Here is a 12,153-nt window from a genome sequence, read left to right on the forward strand (position 1 = left end):
TCAGTCACATAACATTACCTTATTGTAAATGTTAGGCTCTCTGAGACTTAACACAGCATATTGTCAAATGTTGATTTTTCAGTGTTACATTTCTAGTGTTGATTCAGGAGGCAGGACAGAATTAACACCCAGTGGTGTAAAATAACCCTCAATGTTTGAGTTAATAACCAGAGTTATTTTTAATAACATACATTTTTCTAACTAATCCAATCAGCTAGTTAGATTTATTGCACCTTTTACTGAAATGGTTGTTCGAGTTAAAATGGTTTAGGTAGTCTCCTTTACCAATTTCCATTATCCTGACTTTGTGGGTGAATTCAAATTCCAACAATTGGATATTGTAACTCTGTCTGGATTACAATAGGAATTACATATAACATTGCAAGCCAGTATTTCTTTTTTTTCACCTTTATTTAACCAGGTAGGCCACTTGAGAACAAGTTCTCAATTACAACTGTGACCTGGCCAAGATAAAGCAAAGCAGTGCGACACAAACAACACAGAGTTACACATGGGATAAACAAATGTACAGTCAATAACACAATAGAGAAATCTGTATACAGTGTGTGCAAATGTAGTACGATTAGGGAGGTAAAGCAGTAAATAGGCCATAGTGGCAAAATAATTACAATTTAGCAATTAAACACTGGAGTGATAGATGTGCAGATAAATGTACAAGTAGAGATACTGGGGTACAAAGGAGCAAAAAATACTCCAGCTTCAGTGATTTTTGCAATTCGTTCCAGTCATTGGCAGCAGAGAACTGGAAGGAATGGAGGCCAAAGAAGGAGTTGGCTTTGGGGATGACCAGTGAAATATACCTGCTGGAGCGCGTGTTATGGGTGGGTGCTGCTATGGTGACCAGTGAGCTGAGATAAGGTGGGGCTTTACCTAGCAAAGACGTATAGATGACCTGGAGCCGGTGGTTTTGGCGACGGATATGAAGCGAGGGCCAGCCAACGAGAGCGTAGAGGTCGAAATGGTGGGTAGCATAAAGGATGCTTTGTTGCGAAACAGGAAGCTGATTCTAGATTTAATTTTGGATTGGAGATGCTTAATGTGAGTCTGGAAAGAGAGTTTACAGTCAAACCAGACACCTAGGTATTTGTAGTGCAGAGCTGTTGACCGGGGTAGGGAGGGCCAGGTGGAAAGCATGGCCAGCCATAGAAAAATGCTTATTGAAATTCTCGATTATCGTATATTTATCGGTGGTGAAAGTGTTTCCTAGCCTCAGTGCAGTGGGAAGCTGGGAGGAGGTGTTCTTATTCTCCATGGACTTTACAGTGTCCCATAACGTTTTGGAGATTGTGCTACAGGATGCAAATTTATGTTTGATAAAGCTAGCCTTTGCTTTCCTAACTGCCTGTGTATACTGGTTCCTAACTTCCCTGAAAAGTTGCATATCGTGGGGGTTATTCGATGCTAATGCAGTATGCTACAGGATGTTTTTGTGCTGGTCAAGGGCATTCAAGTCTGGAGTGAACCAAGGGCTATATCTGTTCTTAGTTCTACATTTTTTGAATGGGGCATGCTTATTCAAGATGGTGAGGAAAGCACTTTAAAGAATAACCAGGCATCCTCTATTGACGGAATGAGGTCAATATCCTTCCAGGATACCTGGGCCAGGTCGATTAGAAAGGCCTGCTTGCTGAAGTGTTTTAGGGAGCGTTTGACAGTGATGAGGGGTGGTCGTTTGACAGCGGACCCATTACGGACGCAGGCAATGAGGCAGTGGTCACTGAGATCCTGGTTGAAGACAGCAGAGGTGTATTTAGAGGGCAGGTTGGTCAGGATGATATCTGTGATATCTATGAGTATAATGTGACTTGCTGGCCTGATGTGCCATGTAAACCTGGAGTTCCCTAACACCACTGAGTTAAGATAAGACTCGGACAACAAAGTAAGATCTTATGATATACCAGTACCAGTCAAAAGTTTGGACACACCTACTCATACAAGGGTTTTTTCTTTATTTTAACTATAATAGTGAAGACATCAAAACTATGAAATAACACATATTGTAATGGTCCTGTGTGTAGCTGGTGTAGAGAGTCAAGCGCAAGACAGCAGATATGATTAACCAACGTATTTTACTCAAAATACATAAATACAAAGACATACAGCGAGCCCACAATAACGGACCGATTTACAACGAACAATTACTCACAAACAAACATGGGGGAACAGAGGGTTAAATAAAGAACAAGTAATTAGGGATTTGAAACCAGGTGTGTAAGCCAAAGACAAAACAAATGGAAAATGAAAATGACCGCCGAACGCCGCCCGAACAAGGAGAGGGACCGACTTCGGCAGAAGTCATGACAGCCAGCCACGCACCGACACCTACCTCGGGCACGACGAGGTGTAGGGCGATCCGGATGGAGACGGTGGAACTCCCGCAGCAACGAAGGGTCCAAGACGTCCTCCACCGGCATCCAGCAGCTCTCCTCCGGACCGTACCCCTTCCACTCCACGAGGTACTGAAGGCCCCTCTCCCGACGCCTCGTGTCCAGGATGGCTCAAACAGCGTACGCCGGGGCCAACTCCTGGAGTGGACCAGCCACCAGCAGCCTGAGGAGAGACACATGGAACGAGGGATTAATACGGTAATCTGGGGGAAGCTGTAACCTGTAGCATACCTCATTCAGTCTCCTCAGGACTTTGAATGGCCCCACAAACCGCAGACCCAGCTTCCGGCAGGGCAGGTGGAGGGGCTGGTTTCGGGTCGAGAGCCAGACCCGGTCCCCCGGGGCCTCACTGCGGTGGAGGTCGGTGCTCACCTTCTGCCGCCTCATGGCCCGTTGCAGGTGCACATGGGCGGCGTCCCAGGTCTCCTCCGAGCGCTTAAACCATTTGTCCACTGCAGCAGCTTCAATCTGGCTCTGATGCCAAGGTGCCAGAACCAGCTGATACCCCAGTACACACTGGAAGGGAGAGAGGTTAGTGGAGGAGTGGCGGAATGAGTTTTGGGCCATCTGTCCTCAGGCACCCCGTAGTGCCGGAAGACGTGAGTGAACAGGGCCTCCGCAGTCCGTATGGCCGTAGGGAGACCGGGCAAAGGAAGGAGACGGCAGGACTTAGAAAACCGATCCACAATGACCAGGATCGTGGTGTTGTCCTGTGAGGGAGGAAGATCCGTCAGGAAGTCCACCGACAGGTGTCGACCACGGCCATTGTGGAACGGGTAGGGGTTGTAACTTCCCTCTGGGCAGGTGCCTGGGAGCCTTGCACTGGGCGCACACCGAGCAGGAGGAAACATAAACCCTCACGTCCTTGGCCAAGGTGGACCACCAGTACTTCCGACTAAGGCAACGCACCGTCTGACCGATGCCAGGGTGACCAGAGGAGGGTGACGTGTGGGCCCAATAGATAAAATGGTCGCAGACAGCAGACGGAATGTACAGGCGCCCAGCTGGACGCTGGGGGGGAGTGGGCTCTGTGCGTAACGCCCGTTCGATGTCTGCATCCAGCTCCCACACCACCGGTGCCACCCGGCAAGAGGCCAGAAGTATGGGAGTGTGATCCATGGACCGCTCCTCTGTGTCATACATCCAGGACAGTGTGTCTGCCTTAGCATTCTGGGAACCTGGTCTATAGGACAGAGTGAAAACAAAACGGGTAAAGAACATGGCCCACCTTGCTGGCGAGGGTTCAGTCTCCTCGCTGCCCGGATGTACTCCAGATTGCGGTGGTCAGTCCAGATGAGAAAAGGGTGTTTAGCCCCCTCAAGCCAATGTCTCCATGCCTTCAGAGCCTTGACAACAGCCAACAGCTCCCGGGCCCCCACATCATAGTTTTGCTCCGCCGGGCTGAGCTTTTTCAAAAAGTAAGCACAGGGGCGGAGCTTTGGTGGCGTGCCCGAGCGCTGAGAGAACACGGCTCCTATCCCAGCCTCGGACGTGTCCACCTTCACTATGAACGCCAAAGAGGGATCCAGATGAGCCAGCACGGGAGCCAAGGTAAACAGAGCCTTCAGGTGACCAAAAGCCCTGTCCGCCTCAGTCGACCACTGCAGCCGCACTGGTCCCCCCTTCAGCAGTGAGGTAATGGGAGCTGCTACCTGACCAAAACCCTGGATAAACCTCCGGTAGTAGTTGGCAAACCCTAGAAACCACTGCACTTCATTTACCGTGGTGGGAGTTGGCCAATTACGCACGGCTGAAATGCGGTCACTATCCATCTCCACCCCTGAAGTGGAAATGCGGTACCCTAGGAAGGAGACGGACTGTTGGAAGAACAGACATTTCTCAGCCTTGACGTACAGGTCATTCTCCAACAGTCTACCAAGCACCCTGCGCACCAGGGACACATGCTCGGAGCGTGTAACGGAGTATATCAGAATGTCATCGAAATACACCACTACACCCTGCACGTGCAGGTCCCGGAAAATCTCGTCAACAAAGGCCTGGAAGACTGACGGAGCATTCATCAACCCGTACAGCATGACGAGGTATTCATAGTGCCCTGAGGTGGTATTAAATGCCGTCTTCCACTCGTCCCCCTCCCGGATACGCACCAGGTTGTAAGCACTCCTGAGATCCAATTTTGTGAAGAAGCGCGCCCCGTGCATTGCCTCGATAGCACTGGCGATGAGAGGCAGCGGGTAGCTGTACCTCACAGTGATCTGATTGATACCTCGATAGTCAATACACGGGCGCAGATCCACATCCTTCTTCTTCACAAAAAATAAACTCGAGGAGGCAGGTGGTGGAGGGCCGAATGTATCCCCGCCCCAGGGATTCGGAGACATATGTTTCCATAGCCGCCATCTCCTCCTGTGACAGAGGATATACGTGACTCCTGGGAAGTGCTGCGTCTACCAGGAGATTTATCGCACAATCCCCCTGTCGATGGGGTGGTAATTTAGTCGCCCTCTTCTTACAGAAGGCAAGAGCTAAATCAGCATATTCTGAGGGGATGCGCACAGTGGAGACCTGGTCTGGACTTTCCGCCGTAGTCGCACCGATGGAAACTCCTACATACCTCCCCAAGCACTATCGTGACCACCCCTTGAGAGCCCTCTGTTGCCACGAAATAGTGGGGTCATGACAGGCCAACCAGGGTAGGCCCAGCACCACAGGAAACACAGGAGAATCAATAAGGAAGAGACTGATTCTCTCCTTGTGACCCTCCTGCGTAACCATGTCTAGTGGAGCGGTGGCCTCCCTAATCAGCCCTGACCCTAATGGTCAACTATCTAGGGCGTGCACAGGGAAGGGCATATCCACAGGAACAAGGGGGATCCCTATACTATGGGCTAATTAACGCTAAATAAAATTCCCAGCTGCGCCTGAATCTATGAGCGCCTTATGCTGGGAATGCGGGGAAAACTGTAATAAACACATACATGTGAGCAACAGGGGGCTCTGGGTGTGCATGGTGCCGACTCACCTGGGGTGACACGATAGTGCCCTGCCTGCTGCCTCGACTCCCTGAGGAACCCCCCCTGCACCGACCAGCAGTGTGCGCTCTGCGGCCACAGATGGTGCAGGGAATGACCCCTCCTCCGGTCGCCCTAAGTGCTGGGGGATGGAACTGATGGCCCCGATCCGGACGTCCGCGGATGGCCAGCAGGTTGTCCAGCCGGATGGACAGGTCCACCAGCTGGTCCAGCGTGAGGGTGGTGTCTCGGCAGGCCAACTCCCGACGGACGTCCTCGCACAGACTGCACCGGTAGTGATCAATCAGGGCCCTGTCGTTCCATCTCGCGCTGGCGGCCAGGGTCCGGAAGTCCAAAGCGAAATCCTGCGTGCTCCTCGTCCCCTGCCTCAGGTGGAACAGACGTTCACCCGCCACTCGACCCTCAGGCGGGTGGTCGAACACTGCCCGAAAGCGACGGGCGAACTCTGCGAAATGGTCCAACGCTGCGTCTCCCTCACTCCATACGGCATTGGCCCACTCCAGGGCTTTGCCTGAGAGGCAGGAGACAAGGGCAGACACGCTTTCACGTCCCGAAGGAGCCGGGTGGACGGTCGCCAGGTAGAGCTCCAGCTGGAGTAGGAACCCCTGGCATTCGGCAGCCGTCCCATCATACTCCCTTGGGAGTGCAAACCTGATCCCGCTGGGACCGTGTGAAGGAGGGTTGGACTTTGGAGCCTGCTGTAGTGGAGCTGGTGGAGACGTTGGAAAACCTCCTTCTCTCTCCCATCTATTCATCGTCTGCAGCACGCGATCCATGGCGGTGCCCATACGTTGTAACACGGTCGCGTGCTGCTGGACGCGCTCTTCGACCGAGAAAGGGGGGCCGTCTGCTCCTGCTGACTCCATCCCAGGTGAGTAATACTGTAATGGTCCTGTGTGTTGCTTGTGTAGAGAGTCAAGCGCAGGACAGCAGATATGAGTAATTTACATTTTACATTTACATTTACATAATCAACGTATTTTACTCAAAATACATAAATACAAATGTTACGGATACAGGTATCCTGTGTATGTATCCTGTGTGTGTGTTTCTTTTCTCTCCTTCTCCCCTCACAGGTGACAATCATCATTCCCCAATCAATCATCAATCAGTCACCAACCAAGACACCTGCTCCTTTTCCCTCAACCAATCACATCCCTTTCCCTTGGTTAAAAAAACCCAGCCAGTTGTTTTATCTTGAGTTCAATCTCACTCTCTGTAGCTCAATCTCTCTGTGTTCAATATTTCTGTGTCTATATCTCTCTCGCTCTCTCTTTGAATACGGATCTCTCTTTTATTTTTGGCAACTACATGTCACTTTGTCCGTCAGCCTGTGAGTATTGTTTTTGTTAAAGTGTTGACTGTTTGTTTGATGGTGGGAAAAGGGGGTACCAAGACAAGTCGCCCATGGGCATACACTACCCATAGGTAACCCTTGTCTAAATACCCTAATTAGAACTGGGCGGACCACCCTCTGTATTTTTGGTTAGTTAGCTAGCTGTTCTTGAAATAGGCTAGTCTAGCTTAGGGGTGTTTTGGATTATTGTTTCTTTCCTTGGGTCCAGCTCAGCCCCTTTTTCCCGTCCCCCTTTACCGTGTGTTCTAAAATAAATCTTTAGTGTTTGACGGTAAATTTCAGTGTCTGTGATTTTTGTTCTCACTGTTACTTTTTCACTGTTATAATTTGCATGAGTTATGTTATGGGTCTCGTTGCCATCCCCCCCTAGACTGCAGGGCCAAAGGGATTCGTAACAACAAAGAAATACAGTGAGCCCACAATAACGGACCGATTTACAACGAACAATTACTCACAAACAAACATGGGGGAACAGATGGTTAAATAAAGAACAAGTAATTGGGGAATTGAAACCAGGTGTGTAAGACAAAACAAATGGAAAATGAAAAGTGGATTGGCGATGGCTAGAAGGCCGGCGACGTCAACCGCCGAATGCCGCCCGAACAAGGAGAGGGACCAACTTCGGCGGAAGTCGTGACACATATGGAATCATGTAGTAACCAAAAGAGCGTTAAACAATTCAAAATATATTTTATATTTGAGATTCTTCAAAGTAGCCAACCTTTGCCTTGATGACAGCTTTGCACACTCTCGGCATTCTCTCAACCAGCTTCATGAGGAATGTTTTTCCAACAGTTTTGAAGGAGTTCCCACATGTGCTGAGCACTTGTTGGCTGCTTTTCCTTCACTCTGCGGTCCAACTCATCCCAAACCATCTCAATTGGGTTGAGGTCGGGTGATTGTGGAGGCCAGGTCATCTGATGCAGCACTCCATCACTCTCCTTCTTGGTCAAATAGCCCTTACACAGCTTGGAGGTGTGTTTTTGTTCATTGTCCTGTTGAAAAACAAATGATAGTCCCACTAAACACAAACCAGATGGGATGGCATATCACTTCAGAAATCTGTGGTAGCCAAGCTGGTTAGGTATGCCTTGAATTCTAAATAAATCACACAGTGTCACCAGCAAAGCACCTCCACACCATCATACCTCCTCCTCCATGCTTCATTGTGGGAACCACACATGTGGAGATCATCCATTCACCTACTCACAAAGACATGGCTGTTGGATCCAAACATCTCAAATTTGGACTCATCAGACCAAAGGACAGCTTTCCACTGGTCTAATGTCCATTGCGCATGTTTCTTGGCCCAAGCAAGTCTCTTCTTCTTATTGGTGTCCTTTAGTAGTGGTTTCTTTGCAGCAATTTCACCATGAAGGCCTGAGTAACGCAGTCTCTGAACAGTTGATGTTGAGATGTGTCTGCTACTTGAACTCTGTGAACCATTTATTTGGGCTGCAATGTGAGGTGCAGTTAACTCTAATGAATTTATCCTCTGCAGCAGAGGTAACTCTGGGTCTTCCTTTCTTGTGGTGGTCCTCATGAGAGCCAGTTTCATCGTAGCACTTGATGGTGTTTGTAACTGCACTTGAAGAAACGTTTTATTTTGATGATGTGATGATAAGTAGTACTGTATGTAATGTATATTGTCATAGAGTTTGATTTTAAAAGTAACATTCGTGTAGGAACTCACTTGGTGAAAAGCCATAGGTGTTTTAAATGAACCAATGCAATAATGATGTCCATCACTAACAAATACAGTCAATTCACTCAAAAGAAAAGGTACCCTGGGAAATATGCAAATTAAGCTTTATCCTACACCTTTTTATTATATTTAACTCCACTGTTGAGTGAAATTGTGTAGTATTTCACCCTATAGTAGAGTGAGGCATTTTATATTTCACTCTAGACTAGAGTGAAATATTAATTAGTTCACTCCAATGTATAGTCAAATCCTTAATATTTCATACAGCCAGTGTTAATTGTAGTGTTAGGGTTACAGAAATACTATCTAAATGTTAACCTTTCAAGACTTTTGAAATGTGTAAATTTCACTCTGTTGAGAGTGGATGCATATACACACCCCAAAAGCGATAGAATTAACACTACAGCAAGTTAGGAACCACTCACTCGGATCTCGGGAGGCTGCTGTGCGTTTTGTTGCCGATCTTACTTTGCTACCTGATGGTTTTTTACTTTTTCATTACCGTATATTTTTACTTTTTCCCTCACTCAACTTTTTTCATTCAACTTTTTCACCCCGGAGGTTTTATCTGGACATGGTTCGTCAGGACTTCAAACAGCCGAAGCTAAGTAACATTAACATGATGCCTTCTAATTGCAGTCGTTGTACTTATAATATACAGGAGAAAGATCGCCTTACGGCAACGATAGCTGTGCTGCAAGCCCAGCTTCAGACGCGATCGTTAGGCAAGGGTAATTTCAGTGTAGGAAAGGATGAAACAGCGTCTGTGCCACCAGTAAGTACAGATAGTAACGTTAGTATAAACCCCTTCGCACGGTCCCCGCAGCCGGACATCTTTCTCATGGCTTCTAGAGGGAAACGCTGTAGGAATGCTCAACCGGTGTCGCTTATTCAGCCGACAGAAACTTTCAACCGGTTCTCCCCATTAAGCGAGTCGGAGTCGGAGGCCGAGACTTCTCTGGTCTCTACTCCTCCCGTTGTGGGGTCTGAGACGCCGACGGCTCCCACCATTAGCTCTGACAAATTGAAAACCCTAGTCATTGGCGACTCCATTACCCGCAGTATTAGACTTAAAACTAATCATCCAGCGATCATACACTGTTTACCAGGGGGCAGGGCTACCGACGTTAAGGCTAATCTAAAGACGGTGCTGGCTAAAGCTAAAACTGGCGAGTGTAGAGAGTATAGAGATATTGTTATCCACGTCGGCACCAACGATGTTAGGATGAAACAGTCAGAGGTCACCAAGCGCAACATAGCTTCAGCGTGTAAATCAGCTAGAAAGATGTGTCGGCATCGATTAATTGTCTCTGGCCCCCTCCCAGTTAGGGGGAGTGATGAGCTCTACAGCAGAGTCTCACAACTCAATCGCTGGTTGAAAACTGTTTTCTGCCCCTCCCAAAAGATAGAATTTGTAGATAATTGGCCCTCTTTCTGGGACTCACCCACAAACAGGACCAAGCCTGGCCTGTTGAGGAGTGACGGACTCCATCCTAGCTGGAGGGGTGCTCTCATCTTATCTACGAACATAGACAGGGCTCTAACTCCTCTAGCTCCACAATGAAATAGGGTGCAGGCCAGGCAGCAGGCTGTTAGCCAGCCTGCCAGCTTAGTGGAGTCTGCCACTAGCACAGTCAGCGTAGTCAGCTCAGCTTTCCCCATTGAGACCGTGTCTGTGCCTCGATCTAGGTTGGGCAAAATTAAAAATGGCGGTGTTCGCTTTAGCAATCTCACTAGTATAAAGACCTCCTCCATTCCTGCCATTATTGAAAGAGATTGTGATACCTCACATCTCAAAATTGGGTTACTTAATGTTAGATCCCTCACTTCCAAGGCAGTTATAGTCAATGAACTAATCACTGATAATAATCTTGATGTGATTGGCCTGACTGAAACATGGCTTAAGCCTGATGAATTTACTGTGTTAAATGAGGCCTCACCCCCTGGTTACACTAGTGACCATACCCCCTGTGCATCCGGCAAAGGCGGAGGTGTTGCTAACATTTACGATAGCAAATTTCAATTTACAAAAAAAAAACAATGACGTTTTCGTCTTTTGAGCTTCTAGTCATGAAATCTATGCAGCCTACTCACTCACTTTTTATAGCTACTGTTTACAGGCCTCCTGGGCCATATGCAGTGTTCCTCACTGAGTTCCCTGAATTCCTATCGGATCATGTAGTCATAGCAGATAATATTCTAATTTTTGGTGACTTTAACATTCACATGGAAAAGTCCACAGACCCACTCCAAAAGGCTTTCGGAGCCATCATCGACTCAGTGGGTTTTGTCCAACATGTCTCTGGAGCTACTCACTGCCACAGTCATACTCTGGACCTAGTTTTGTCCCATGGAATAAATGTTGTGGATCTAAATGTTTTTCCTCATAATCCTGGACTATCGGACCACCATTTTATTACGTTTGCTATTGCAACAAATAATCTGCTCAGACCCCAACCAAGGAGCATTAAAAGTCGTGCTATAAATTCTCAGACAACCCAAAGATTCCTTGATGCCCTTCCAGACTGCCTCTGCCTACCCAAGGACGTCAGAGGACAAAAATCAGTTAACCACCTAACCGAGGAACTCAATTTAACCTTGCGCAATACCCTAGATGCAGTTGCACCCCTAAAAACTAAAAACATCTGTCATAAGAAACTAGCTCCCTGGTATACAGAAAATACACGAGCTCTGAAGCAAGCTTCCAGAAAATTGGAACGGAAATGGCGCCACACCAAACTGGAAGTCTTTCGACTAGCTTGGAAAGACAGTACCGTGCAGTATCGAAGAGCCCTCACTGCTGCTCGATCATCCTATTTTTCCAACTTAATTGAGGAAAATAAGAACAATCCGAAATTTCTTTTTGATACTGTCGCAAAGCTAACTAAAAAGCAGCCTTTGCAAATGGAGGATGGCTTTCACTTCAGCAGTAATAAATTTATGAACTTCTTTGAGGAAAAGATCATGATCATTAGAAAGCAAATTACAGACTCCTCTTTAAATCTGGGTATTCCTCCAAAGCTCCATTGTCCTGAGTCTACACAACTCTGCCAGGACCTAGGATCAAGGGAGATACTAAAGTGTTTTAGCACTATATCTCTTGACGCAATGATGAAAATAATCATGGCCTCCAAACCCTCAAGCTGCATACTGGACCCTATTCCAACTAAACTACTGAAAGAGCTGCTTCCTGTGCTTGGCCCTCCTATGTTGAACATAATAAACGGCTCTCTATCCACCGGATGTGTACCAAGCTCACTAAAAGTGGCAGTAATAAAGCCTCTCTTGAAAAAGCCGAATCTTGATCCAGAAATTATAAAAAACTATCGGCCTATATCAAATCTTCCATTCCTCTCAAAAATTTTAGAAAAAGCTGTTGCACAGCAACTCACTGCCTTCCTGAAGACAAACAATGTATACGAAACGCTTCAGTCTGGTTTTAGACCCCATCATAGCACTGAGACTGCACTTGTGAAGGTGGTAAATGACCTTTTAATGACGTCAGACCGAGGCTCTGCATCTGTCCTCGTGCTCCTAGATCTTAGTGCCGCTTTTGATACCATCGATCACCACATTCTTTTGGAGAGATTGGAAACCCAAATTGGTCTACATGGACAAGTTCTGGCCTGGTTTAGATCTTATCTGTCGGAAAGATATCAGTTTGTCTCTGTGAATGGTTTGTCCTCTGAC

The sequence above is a fragment of the Salmo salar genome, chromosome ssa23 (genome assembly GCF_905237065.1).
Source record: "Salmo salar chromosome ssa23, Ssal_v3.1, whole genome shotgun sequence".
NCBI classification, from domain to species: domain Eukaryota; kingdom Metazoa; phylum Chordata; class Actinopteri; order Salmoniformes; family Salmonidae; genus Salmo; species Salmo salar.